The sequence below is a fragment of the Alosa sapidissima genome, chromosome 11, assembly GCF_018492685.1.
Source record: "Alosa sapidissima isolate fAloSap1 chromosome 11, fAloSap1.pri, whole genome shotgun sequence".
Lineage (NCBI taxonomy): Eukaryota > Metazoa > Chordata > Actinopteri > Clupeiformes > Clupeidae > Alosa > Alosa sapidissima.
This window is the reverse complement of record NC_055967.1, coordinates 16,089,159-16,103,525: the sequence shown is the minus strand read 5'-3', so window position 1 is coordinate 16,103,525 and position 14,367 is coordinate 16,089,159. Positions and strand designations below refer to the sequence as shown.

The 14,367-nt window shown below is 39.9% G+C and overlaps 1 long non-coding RNA gene across 1 annotated transcript; it reads left to right on the top strand.

Moving 5' to 3' along the window:
• The first annotated feature begins 4,963 nt into the window (after positions 1 to 4,963).
• LOC121724256 lies at positions 4,964 to 12,545 on the top strand. Its single transcript, XR_006035171.1, has 4 exons — positions 4,964 to 5,220; positions 6,516 to 6,712; positions 7,948 to 8,189; positions 12,221 to 12,545. It is a non-coding gene; the product is annotated as an uncharacterized LOC121724256 (long non-coding RNA).
• The last annotated feature ends 1,822 nt before the right edge of the window (positions 12,546 to 14,367 follow it).

Here is a 14,367-nt window from a genome sequence, read left to right as displayed (position 1 = left end):
CGCGCTGAATCCAGAGTAGATCTAACCTTAAGTAGCATAACTAGTGACACCTTGTGGCGCGGATGTCTCAGAGAATTGTTACACTGTAACATGTTAAATTGTCTTCCGGGTAGAATATTCACCTTAATCCAATGTGAATTTTAAATATCCACACATTTATCACGCATTAGCCTACATTATATTTACCAATGAATAAAAAAGTGTGATTTGGATGCTGTGCATTGGGCCGCGTGGCCTAATGGATAAGGCGTCTGACTTCGGATCAGAAGATTGCAGGTTCGAGTCCTGCCGCGGTCGATTATTTTACCATAACTATTTGTGCAGGTGTTGCTGGGAAACATTGTGTAGAGTGCCAATGATGACGACGGAATAATCAGCCTGCAGATCACGCTCTAAAAACACGCTCCATTGTGAAGTTTTCAATAGATATTTAAGTCTAGACCAGAACCATTTTAAGAATGTATGTAGCCATACATCTGTAACATTAAATTAATATTGGTGATACCTTACAAATTGTAGCTGCGTTACATTTTAGCCTTTGGCTCCAAATCCGTTTCCCATTCAATCTTTAAACAACAACGGAAGCGGAGCGCATACACGCTGCTCGCATGCATAGACAGTAAAGGGGGGGAAAACTTGCTCGTCTGGTGTAGCCAATGGAAACATATCTTTGCAAAAGTTCTGTGGCCATTCCATGTTCGTCAAATACGGTTCTTGCATGATTGTTCAAGGACTGAAAAACAATTGCTTTAGCTCACAGGCCTTTTCTCCTCCGTAGGCTACTGCCGTATAACAGCGCTACAAATTGTGTGGCATGCATGACTGAGCAGGACTGTGCATGACCTTTTTTGTCAGATCATGGAGAGATTTCAGATGTGCAATAACTTTAAAAGGAGTTTTCATATGTTAGGGTGGAATGGGCGATTTCTATTGAAATGTTAAAACCGAATTGTCCACTGAAATCAGGACTTAAACAACCCCTGAATTCATATTGGTGGGTGGGTATAAATTGGGTACAAATTGTAACCCAAATTATTAATTGCACAAAAATATAGTTTTTTTGTTAAAGTGTTGCATAGGCTATTGATATTAGTCTATTAGTTTTGCATAGGCTATTGATATTAAAGTTGAAAATACAGTTGCTTAATATATAAAGACTTATAGGCCTACACAATATTGATAATTTAAAAGTAAAAATCACATAGGCCTAAGACTACCCTCTCAAAAAAGGGGTGAGGGTATGTTTGTTTCAAATGAGTAGCCCTCCATATGATTTCGGGTCTTCAGGTAGCCCTCATTCCCAAAAAGGTTGGAGACCCCTGGCCTACATCGTCTTGTAGATTTCTAGGCTAGGTGTTTGCATAACCTACAAGACGTATGCATGACAACTACTCGTCTCGGCTACAACCCCAGGTAAATCTATCTGAAATCTGAACAAGTAGGCCTAGCCTACGGCATTTTTTTTAACCAATTACCGTACTGCCCCCTAGTGGTTATTACGTAAATTGCTTTCAGAACTGAAGCAGTGGGCCTTCGACAAATATAATAGCCGAAAAGTCAAGTCAGAGACGGTTGATAAAGGATATTTGGTAAAGTTAAAGAACTGTGTTATGAGTAATGTTATGTAGGCCTATATTACACAGGCCTACATAAACTTAGTATGTTTTCCTGCTTGATGACTGACATGATTGGAGTGTAAATTTTAACTTTAGGCTACCCTGCATTTTAGGCCTCTCATTTGCGTGAAATAACGTTAGCCTCTCATGGATCATAAGTCTCTTATTAAAATGATATGCTGAGGAATATGATAAAACACTATGTTAACGTTACTATTTTATTTACCCTACATGATTTCAGTTCATCTTGAGCATGAAGATAACATTTGTGGCATAACTTCGCTTGCAAATGTAGGCTATAGTCTAATACCTAGGCCTGTATTGTCATTTTAAACATTTTTAGCTTTGAACTGAACAAAAAAATGAGATCTCTCCTGTACCGCACAGGGGAAATTGGGTCTCCTTTTCTCTGCCAAAAGTTAACCATTGTCAAGCACCTTGAGTCTTTCTTTCATGCGTTTGCTTGTCCTCCAAGTTCCTTATGACGGTTGTTTGGACCTGAAACCGGTCCACAAAGATCTCCATAATTGGGAGTAGGCCTAGGCAGTGAATAGCATTTCTGAGAATGTTAACTTTTATAAAATATTAGTTTTATTTAGATGGATTTTGATTCTGCAAAATGGAACTTACACGCACAGGTAGGCTACATTAATAACATTTGAGAAAACAGTTAATTGCCCTTAATTGTGTTGTCCGTCGCTAGGGGGCGGTATTGTCTTGTATTGCGGTGGATTTCATCCAGTTATTGAAAAACGTGAACGTGAGCGCAAACTATTTCCAATACACCTCTCTTTTTGTATGCTATTTATGCTATTTTATATGTAGGCTAAGATGGTATGGACTCAGTTGCTACAGTTAGCCTAGGCTACATCTTCTGACACAAAAGTCCAGATCCATTATGAGTAGTCATATGAGTTGTATGAGTACTTTACCATCAGATTGCACATAATTTTAAGGCAAAAGTATAAGCATAATTACACGCACACGTGTAGAATGTGCCTAAGCATAGCCTAGGCCTACTTCTTTATCAGACACCACAATTAACAAAAACATTACGATTTATGGAAGCTGTATCTTCTTGGCACGTAAGAGATTTGATGAGGGGCCTTACAAGCCAGTTTAACCTTTAAACACTGTTCGTTGCTACCCCCCTTAATTTACTGTTTGACCGGACAGTTTTAACTGCTCTTAAATACCAATACCATGACAAAAAATATTATTTAATAGAACATTTATTGTAAACAGAACCTTATTAGAACATTAACATCTGGGCAATTCCATGGAAAGTTATGTTTTTTTGTAACATCCATAAGGCCAATAAGTGATGGTATGATGATTACATGAAATTTGAGCATTTGCTATTTTTGGCTGAAGAATGTACATGAGAAAAAATGAATGTTATCATTCACATCATACAAATGCCAAGGCATTTCACTGGCATTATGGATGTGACAAAAAGTCAATTTTCCATGGAATTGCTCATTTACAACATGTGTGTTTGTGTGTGTGGGTGTGTCTGTTTCTGTATGTGCGTGAATGTGTGCGAACACTCACTGGTGGTTCACATGTACAAGTGGCAACATGACAATATGAACTGTGTATGTGTGTGTGTGTGTGTGTGTGTGTGTGTGAGAGAGAGAGAGGGGGTGTAAATGTGTGTGTGTGTGTGTGTGTGCGTGTGTGTGTATGTGTGTGTCTGTTTGTGTGTGTGTTTCTGTGGGTGTGAGTGTTTCTGTGTGTGCGTAGGCTACATGCATTTGTGTGCAAACATTGATGGTTCACATGCACATGTGACAACATGACAACATGAACTGACAACATGAACTGTGTGTGTGTGTGTGTGTGTGTGTACATGTTTGTGTATGTGTCTGTTTGTGTGTGTGTGGGTGTGTTTCTGTGTGTGTGTGCATGCATGTGTGTGCGAACATTGGTGATTCACATGCACAAGTGGCAACATGAACTGACAAACCTGAACTGTGTGTGTGTGTATGTGTGTGTGTGTGTGTGTGTGTGTGCGTGAGTGGGTGTACACGTGTGTGTGTGTGTGTGTGTGTGTGTGTGTGTGTGTCTGTTTGTGTGTGTGTGGGTGGGTATGTGCGTGAATGCATATGTGTGCGAACATTCGTGGTTCACACACACAAATGGCAACATGACCACATGAACTGACAACATGTACTGAGTGTGTGTCTGTGACTGGTTGTATGTGTGTGTACTTTATGTGTGTCTGTTTATGTGTGTGTGGGTGTGTGTGCTTCTGTGTATGCATGCATGCATGTGTGTGGGAACATTGGTGGTAAGTTGCAGGAGTGTGTGTAAGAAGTGTTTCTAAGTTGTATAAATCACTCAAAATTTCTTTTTGTAAAGGATATCATAAGATCTTGACACAATCTGATGAAAAATGCCATATTTATGGTACAGGGAATGTGTAAATCGGTCATTTTTGACCGGAAGAGTGTTAGAAGGTTAAGATAATCTCTCAAATATATAATTAAAGATGTCTTTTTTTCTTTCTTTCTTTCTCATTTGCTTGCCTGTTTTTGAGGACTTCTCACTGCATCAGACATGGAAGAAAACTGCTAAAGCCTACACGTGCTAATAGTCTATTAATTCAATTGATATTCTTTGTTTGGGGATAATCGACTAAGTCTTTATGCACAGTCATCCTGCTTAGACCTACTGAACAGAAACAAGTTATTGGGCTATTTTAAAATATGAAACAAGTTGACTAGAAGGCTGAGTGGCTTTTATATCGAGCAACCTCGTGTAAAAACGGTCTGTTTTTACAGCAGTCTGTGTTGCTTTTAGAAATAATGTGACAGGAATTCTAAATGACTGATAGAAGCGCAGGATAGGCCTACTGTAGCAGCTTGTTGTAAGCTTACACACACCCATAACTTTAAGCTATGATCAGGCTACGTGAAATGGATGGTTTTGAGCGCTTGTGATTTTATGTGTGCAATAGCTAAATAATACATAGACTAAAACGAAGAGCAGATGGCTTTGATTGGTTTGATAAAATTGAAGAAACCTATTAGTGAACCATATGATATTTTCTCATTGACAATTATACTCGTAGGCTACCATTAGTGGAGTAGGCTATGATATTAAATTGAGAATCTTTGAATTTCTGTCGACTCTGATTGGCCAAAAAGAACCTCTGTACTAAAATGACGTCACTACAGGCTAGAACTATCAGAGGAGGAGGCTTAAGAGTCGCTCGCAGAAGAGCCCATGAGCATGCAGCTCTAAAAGCAGAGACGCAAACGAACGTGGAGTGACAGGACCCTGGAGAGGGTTTGCGAGGGTGCTGGCTGTGTCTCCAGACCTGTTACACCTGCAAGTGTATGCCTGTAATGAGGATACGTTCCTTTTCTTCAGAAAAGATTACAAATAGAAATCATTAATCCCACAAGGAGAGACGCACCCTGGGTACAGAGGATGGACTGCACCTCACAAGACAGGTCCACGTGCTGCTGCCAAAGACACACCAATTCTGCTGGGCGCGAATGGATTCTAGTAGCGCATCTGTTACCGGTCACTTATGACCACAATTTTCATTATTGTCTGGATAACTGCAAGGAATGTACAACCTTCTACACAGTTGGTACGTTTTACAGAAGGTTTTACTTAATGGGATTATGGAAAATGTTCTGTAGCATCTAGCTCACTCACAAAACAATGTTCTTTCAAATAATTCATGTTTGAAGGGCAGTGAAGGTCCATTTATGGCCGTTAAAATTAAAATATGGGAAATATGATTTGGAGAAATATAGCCTGGAAATGTGAATAGGCTACTATGGGCAATGCATGTTAACCCTATACAGCGAGTCACGGGTGGTTGATCGGAGCTCACGAGTGCAAACATAGGCCTATGAATACAGTTATTTTCCAAATTGTATTTATAACATTACAAAGTATGTGAATGTAAGAGAAATGTTGGATCTGCCCAGTGCTGCTTTGTCATTTCTAAAGCTTTCAGGTTCATCTCCCTTATTGCTTAACTAAAATTAATATAGCCTACCCAAATCTGTGAGTAAGGGCCTGTGCGTTTTGTGTTTCGTAATTGTTTTAGACAGTTATTTGTACCCTAGAATAAACTTTGCTACATCTAAACGAAGGCCTAAATTGACGTAGAAAATAATGAATGCATGTCGGCTATTTGATAGTGATAGTGGTTTTTAATGAAGGACTTATGGATCATAGTAGACTACAGTATGATGAAATCCCACTGAAAACGGATCCTCTTGTATGCCATACAACAAAACATAATTTGCAATAAGTTGCAGCCATAAAACAGCCAGCCTCAGTGCAGTCTGCTTGAAGTGAAACTATCCTAATCAACTTTATCTTATTACAATAGACAAGCTGGAGCGAAATCGAATTGTTATCCTATTACTATGATGATTATTATCATTATTAGTAGTAGGCCTAGTAGTAGTAATGGTGATATTTGTTGTAGCAGAAGTCTGTTATAGGTATAGTCAAGTCAATTGGGCATTGGTCACCAAGAGCTAGGCAAGACCCATATTTTTCTTGAAGTCATTCTATCGTGTCAGTGATTTAAGACCTAAGAAATTAAGGCGATCATGGACCTTCTCTTACATAAATGGTAATGCTGCTGAATTTTCGATTTAGGCTTAAAAGCCATGGGACTATGCAGGCCTGTTATGCTATTTTGATATCTGGCCATGAAGCGACTTGAGAGTTAACTTTAAAGTGCGCTATTGTGCGTAAAGCCATACGTTGGGAAAAAAGGTGTTCAATTTTTAATTGTTAACGAGGGTGGCATGTTTATACGGGACCTTTCCTCCGTGCAATATCTTTATAATATTTAAGAATTAGTAAGGCTTTACGTTCCCATTTTTTGCATTCATTAATGCCTTCATGTTGTTCTTTCAGATGGCCAAGAGCTTTGTCTGTCTCTCAGCACCACAGAGCACCGAGAGAGTGGTTTCTATCTTTGGTTTTCTAGCTGTATGAGTGTACAGAACCTTTCATAAAGCTAGATAACCGAAAGTAGGAATGATTCTCATAGTCGCTTTATTTTACTGGAAATGCAGCTGACGAACATCTTCTGCGCTCAAGGCTCATCCAAGGTACGGTGGCTTTCAAATGTCAGTCGGCCTTTAATGACGAAACCATTTTTTAAACGGATACAGGCTTTGTTAATCATGTTAGGCTATACTTCATGGTTCTTTTTTTATGGCCGAATGCTTGTTATAAAATGAGGCCTAGGAACTAAATCATTACTTAGGCATATATAGATATATTCTCGTAAATATTATGCAGTGTTCTTTTCAAATGCATTGCGTCTGTAGGCTAAATTGGCTACGATGATACAAATTCTCATCAAATACAAAGTCTATTATACCCAAGTCGGTCAAAAAATCCCAGAGATGTTCGATGCATAACTACATGACCCAGCAACACGTTGTTCACATGGGCCAGTGATGTTGTTTCAGTCATTAGAATCTTTACCTTGATATATACATATAAATATATATTAGAATAACCATCTCACAAATCCAGAACAATTTTGTCGAAAGGCCTAACACCTGAACTAACACAGCCAAACAAACCAGAAAGCATTGTATCAGTCATTTAAGATAGCTTTAGCATAACTGACCAAACCATTCCAGTTGTTGAAACGAATGCAAAAATGGCAAAAATACAACGCAAGAAGAGATTTCTTTTGGCAATCAAAAATCACTTGCGAATGACGTGGCAATATAGGATTTGCAAATGGTCATAATAACACATATTTACAGGTTACAATGCCACAAACCTCACATTACATTTCTAAGTATTCAAATAATTGTTTAATGTAGGGTATGGTTGAAATTATCTAAATTAACTGGGAGCCCACTGTGGATTTGAGACCATAAAGAAGTCATTCAGCACCTGTAGTCTAGGTGCATAAAAGTCAAATATTTCTTGTGGGCATTGATAACAACATATCAGAATAGACATGTCTTGTCTTTGATGTAAACTTTATATTTCTATATGAGTTGATTCCATCACCATAAAATAAAATGTTGTACTGATGTGTTGAAGAATGTCAAATATTTTTTTGTTATTTGTGGTTGTGTAGAACAGTTATTTTATTTATCTCTGTATGTTTGAAGAGTGTATTGCAGACCTTTTTGCACCCATTTTAGCATTGCATTTCTTTGTTTACACCATGCTTATACGTAATTCAGTCAGCTGACTACAGTAGGCTACAATAAATATACTGTGTTAACTTGCACCTACTTGCAATCACAGAGGTTGTCATGACATGAAGATATGTCTGTATTTGTTATGTTTTGGCTTCTTCTCCCCTGTCTCACAGCTGTGCTAACCGTAGGAAGAGCCTGGCTGTGCTGGGAGAGATAGAAGGGAGCACATGTCTGTCCTCGGCTCTCAGCTCCTTACCCACAAAACCATGGGTGCCATCTGAGAAGAGAGAAGCTATGGCAATGCCACAGTGGGAGATACAGGCCGCCAGTCTGCGGGCATAGGGGTGCGGGCAAGGAGGCCATCTTATGTGGGAACGTCTCTGCAGTGTCTAAGATGGCTGAGCTGGCATCCGAGGTGCGTTGCTTCATAGTCTTTTCCGCCAAGTGTGTGTGTGTGTGTGTGTGTGTGTGTGTTTGTTGGGGGTTGTTCCTGATGTCAGTTTAATCGACAGTACATTATATGTCGTTTTAATTACCTCCCTATCTCATGGTGCTAATTATCTCAGGAGTCCTCCGTTAGGGCATTGCGGAAGCGAGAAGTAATAGAAAGAGCTCAGATCACAGTGAAGACAGGAAGCCATCTTTGTTTGTTTGGCTGGCCGGGCATGATCTAGAGGGAATGCTACCCTTTAGAATCAGATATATTCTAGAATGTAATAATATTCCAGAATTCTGTTTGCAGAATAAATCCTCTGCTAGTGGCAGCAGTTAGAAAGGATCATGGTAGCTTTTCACTGGTGCTGAATTTCAATATAGACACATACCACTTCTGAGAGAAATAAGAGTTGAAAGAGTTCCTTAATGCAACATGATTTGGCACATTGACCACATGAAAAGCATTGTAAATATGCTGCAACTTCTTTTTGTTGTGATGAAAGCTTCCAATTATTGTCAGAGTGATGTCTATTCCAGGTTCATACCTGTCTTTGTCTATGCGTCCTTTACTGTTATTTGGTTGGCTTCATACAGAAATCACATTGCATTACTCTCAATATAAGGACTCTCAACTGTATATACACTCTGTTAAACATATCAATAGTTCCTTTAATTTATGTTCTGCTCAAAAATATCTCTCTCTGTACTCTTTGTATGACTTCCATGTGAAGATCAAAGATGTCACTACTTCCAAATACTAAGTAGTAGAGAGATATGCATGTAAAGTCATATTTGCATTGTTTTTTGTTTTTCATTTATTTTACCAAGAATGCCGTATTGGAAGGCCGGAAGAGATGTGTTTGCCTATAAGAGATCCAGTAAGATCATGCTCATAATCAACATGTTTTTTTGTAAGCTAATCAGACTCAATCAAAAAATGGCAACAAAGTAGATATCCATGTGGAAGGAAGATACAAAAGGTTCAGCAAGCACAGCATAGTGAAAAATATATGTTGTGTATATCTTTTGTTCAGATAAATAATTTGAAATCTGTTTTTTGTTACTGGTGCAAAACCAGTTGTTTGAGGAAGATATTATTCTTTCATTACAGTTTCTAAAAATAAGCATATTACCAGTAGTTTGTCCTTATTGAACACAGCATTGTTCACATATGCACTTCCCCTAGGGATCAATAAAGTATCTATCTATCTATCTATCTATCTATCTATCTATCTACTTGACACAGGGTTTTTATATTTCTGAAGATGTGTGTGTTGTAATTGTTTTAAAACCACCTTTAAAAACCATTCATACTGCACTGACAGGTCATGGTCACCTTTTGCTTGTGGGAAGTTTCTCATTCTGGGTGTCAGGATGTCTGGTAATCTTGTGTGGCTATCACTGCGGCCAGTCCTCTGTTCTTAAGGTGGCCAGTACACCTGCTGCCTGCAGCCCTTACTCTACGGCATGTGATATTAGGGAAATTAACTGCTAATTTTCAGTCAGACCACTGTATTGTAATGTTATGATCTTAAATAAATGGGTGAACTGCACCCAGCTCTGTGATACATCGACGTTTGGCTATTATCAGATACTGCTTGACTGCAGTCACAAAGTGGATAGGGATGTACGTGCATCCACCATATGCCAATCGTGTGAATGTAACGAATGTACAGATGAAAATCCAAATCCGAGCCTGTTAACCTCATCTGGGATGAGATGGGGTGGGATTTGTAGACAGTGCTGTCGCTGGTGTCTGACGGAGGTCTGGCGTGGCTGAAAGGGTGCTCTGTGCCCCAGGTGGGCGAGCGGGCGGGCGGGCGGGCAGTCTCCTCGCGAGCTCCCCTCTGAAAGCGAGCGTGTGAGTGGCTGGCTGCCTGCACTCAGGCACGCCATGTGCAGCTGCACCCTGCACTGCCATGAACAGAGCCCCAGTGTCACATTATTATTCTGCCCCACTCGCGCCGGCTCCCCATCAATAGTACCCCCCCACCCCACCCCACCCCACCCCACTCCCCATGCACACACTCACTCACTCACACACTCACTCACTCGCTCACACACTCAGGGCTCTGTGTTCCCACCATTGTGAGTGCTAGCGCTGGCGCAGCGCTAAGGGGGCAGGGTGGGAAAACCCAGGATGAGCAGACGCGCGCGCATGCCAAAGAGACTGTTGGGTGCGAGAGGCCCCTTTGTGTGCGCATGTACACGGATAAGCGATGCGGAGTGCCACCTGATCATGCTAATTAGTCTCCTGCGTTCATAATGCGTGTCTGGGCTGCATGGAGATTTCAGTGGGGCCATTCCTAAGCTAATTCAGTGTCGTGTGATCCATCCATGTACCTACTGTAGTATTGTTTCAGATTTCCCACACTAAGGGTTGAATATAATGCCTTCATTTTACTAAACTGCGAGGTTTAGTATCTCTGTCTTAAAACCAGCTCCAGAATGAACACTCAATACACTCAACATTCAATACATTGTTTCAACCTGTGCTGTGTTCAATATTATTTGTACTGATAAATAGGCCGATTTTATTCTGCTCTGTTAAGTTCCAATACCGTTGAATCTGAATGGTGTCATGATGAAATCATGAAGTAAATAGTGTGAACGCAGGTGAAATTCTATTGCACCTCTAAATGATGTGTGGGAAAGCATGAGAGAGAGTGAACTGTAATGTGGTTTGATTTTGGGCAGTTGGAATGCACACAAAGTTAACATGCGTTGAGCAAGACAAAGCTGTGCAATGGAGAAGAATCCCAACACTTCTGAAAGGAACTCTGATGTATTGCAATGTGTCGTGCTTTCAGGATGCAGTCGAAATGCTCGGACTTCAACATTTCCAGTCAAGTTCAAGTTCAGGTCTGTGGACATGTCTAGACAGGGTCTGTCATTGCTGAAGTTTCTGCTGTCAGACGCTTTAGAGGGTGTGTTGAACTTTGACCCCCAAGGAGGTTGCTAGGCTGGCAAGGCCAGCCGGCTCAGTAATGTGCGGGTAAAAAGGCAGCGCTGTCAGAGTTGTGTGGAGGGACCGTCAGCCCCCCGCCGCTGGTGGGAACCTCAGCTCAGGGGGAGCACTTTAGACTCAGCAGACTCCATTCTCATTCCCACCCACAGTCTAGCCGCCACCACCACCCCCACCCTCACCCCCATCCCCCCTCAGAGAGCCTGTCTGGCCGCTCCTCATGCTGGCGTATAGCACCCCTCACCACCTCCACACAGTTCCCATCCCAAACTCATCCAGGCCACACAAAGGCGTGTACAGCAGCAAGCACCTCACCTTTTAGAGAAGTTCTGCTGTGAGATGCTAATGGGCTTCTGCAGCCCTGCGAGCAGCACTCTCTCCATGAGAACAGCCTCGTGGACCAGTGCCAGACAGCAGAGCTGCCCCACACACCCATTTGCACCAGCCGTAATTAGATATTAAATAATATACAACTCACTTATAGGTGTTATGAATTGGCATGTTCTCTCTCTCTCTCTCTCTCTCTCTTTCACTTGTGTGTGTGTGTGTGTGTGTGTGTGTGTGTGTGTGAAAGAGAGAGAGAAAGTTCTCCCTCCCTCTCTTTCTTTCTGTGTGTGTGTAATAAAAGGCTGCCTATTTGCATAAGCTGCATGCAGTCTAAAGATATCAGAGAACAACAAAGTGGGAGAGACAAATGTGCTTTGTGCTCCCTGAAAGGGAGAAAAGGAAACTTTGCGTGTGGAACTGGATGGAAATTCAATGAGTTTACAACTGCTCCCCTAGAGAGAGAAAGGCCAATATTGCCCACTGAGTGTAAATTTAAAGACTTTGAGAGAGCTGACACATTTGTTTGTCAGGCTCTATGTCAGGAGGAAAAGATTGATTGATTTTACTTTTAAAGCCTTACGATCAAGAAAAAATGGTCGAAGACTAACGCCATCTGCGCAATTTGCATCTACCCTTTTTGTACAATGTGCTACTGTTAATCAATAAAAAGAATAGACCAATTTGTGGTATGCTTACATTACACTATTTTTTTTCCTTAGGTGTTTTCCATTAGATTGATGGACATGACTTTTGAAGATGGACTGGACATGCTGGCCCTGTGATATGATGGAAAAGATGGACATGACAGGAGTGTGTGTGTGTGTGTGAAAAGACAAGATGAGACCAAAGACTATTCTCAGCTGCCCTCTCAGCCACCACAATTACAGCGAAGGATCAGGAAACTGTATTTTGTTGAATAACCAGCAGTTGTTTGTCGTCTATACAATACAATTACATAATTCTATGTTACTATATAATTTGAGCATGTTTTATGTTATCTTTTATGAATAAGTTAAATTTGAGACAGTTTACTGTCCTTGCATATGCAGTTGTATGAATGTGTTATTTTGATGCAAATTTCACAACTGTTGTAGTTATTACTTTATGTGACAAATGTCAAACAATAACAACTAATAAAAGTAATATACTGTAAATGAAAGTTTTTCTTTATTTTCCAATAAACTCTAGTCGGTGATTTAAATGGGAGTTGATGTTAAAATCCAGATTAAATAAACTGCATTACAGCATAATAACAAATTGACTAATTATTTGTTTGTAACACAGAAGGTTGACATTTTTCTTGGATTTAAAATTAAAGAGCAAAAAAAAAGATTTTCAATGAATAACAGAATGGATTTGGCAACACATTTGTTTAGGCTATCATGGTCACAACCCTATTGAGTTCAAATAGAAGGTCAAGGTATTCAATTCTTTGGTGGTCCAAAGGAGTCTGTTCATGACAAGATTACTGATTGGTTAGCCAAGTTCATTAACATTGGGTTACTTGGCCTCTGTCCATGCCACACAGAACACATTTGAAATCAAAATATGCATAAAGATGTATGCAAAAAAATAGAGAAGAAGAGAGAGAGAGCAATTATACCAATGGTCTACACTGAAAAAAATCCTTTTTTTTTTTTAATAAAATGGCCTTCAATGTATTTCTCAGTACATCAAAAGGTGCATGCCCACTGTATACTGGGTACTGTGATGTTGGATGTTGGCAACAACAGATACAACAATAGGTTAATACCATAATAGTAATAGTAATAAGAATAATATGCTAATAATTTCTGTATATTCAAATAAATAGGCTATATGATAATAGATAAATGGGTCTAAATTCCTTTGATGACGGAGGACTGATCATGAGAATCACGGAGGAGAGGTCATTCTCTTAACAGATGGTCAAAGAGCTATAAACAACCGAAAGGGAGTATCAGACCATAGGCCAAAGCTATAGGTCAAGAGCCAGTAATTAAAAAACAATATCCCCTTAATCCCTGGTGACCGCTTTCCCGATGGTTGGGGAGGTCATCTTTAGAGAACATTAGTTTGCGAGGTGTCCATCAGAGCATCTTAAAGAAGCTCTTAAAACGCCTTCGGTCGCGGTTATAAGGCTTTTGTCTGACCGTTATTAACAAGATCAAATCACAGGCCTACTCGAGACACAGATTAGACCAACTGATTTTGGATCATAAATTTGGGTCATCAGATTACATAGTCTAGTATGCAAATCATGCCAAAATCAGGTGACCGTCCACAGTATAGCCTAACCTTTAGATTTTCTCTTTTATGCTGTTCAGTTTGGGATTCTCCCTAACAAGTAGGCCTAACTAGTGTCCTCCAAATCATGCATTATTACGTGTTGGTGGTCTTATCAATTTGCAGTGGGTTATCTGATCTAGGAAAATTATAATCGATTACCCATTAACAGAAGTCAAGAATATCAAAGTATTTTTCACAATCCTCTAACAAAAATCAAAAGATTCGTTGTCATTATTACCTAATTCATTAGTTCGTTCGTATTGAACTTTTTTTCAATGTGTCAGCGCCTTTGCAAAAACATTTTGCAGGACACTGAATCATGGCAAGCATTCGATTATTAATTTTCTTTTCTATGCTATGTCCAAGCAGGGCCTTTAAGTAGCCTATATGTTGTCTAAGATCAGTGTCTGCAAAGTCCGGCGGCGTGGGGCCATGTAAGACAGATTCCTTCTCGTTATCGAGAAAATATAGGCCTACAATAATTTGATTGAGTTGAGTTGGGATTGAGTTGATATTAAATCTGTCTAACTAATCTCCAAAAAATATCGAATTTAATATGCATTCTTTTGTGAAATCAGGGTATTAGCGCTTTAGTCTC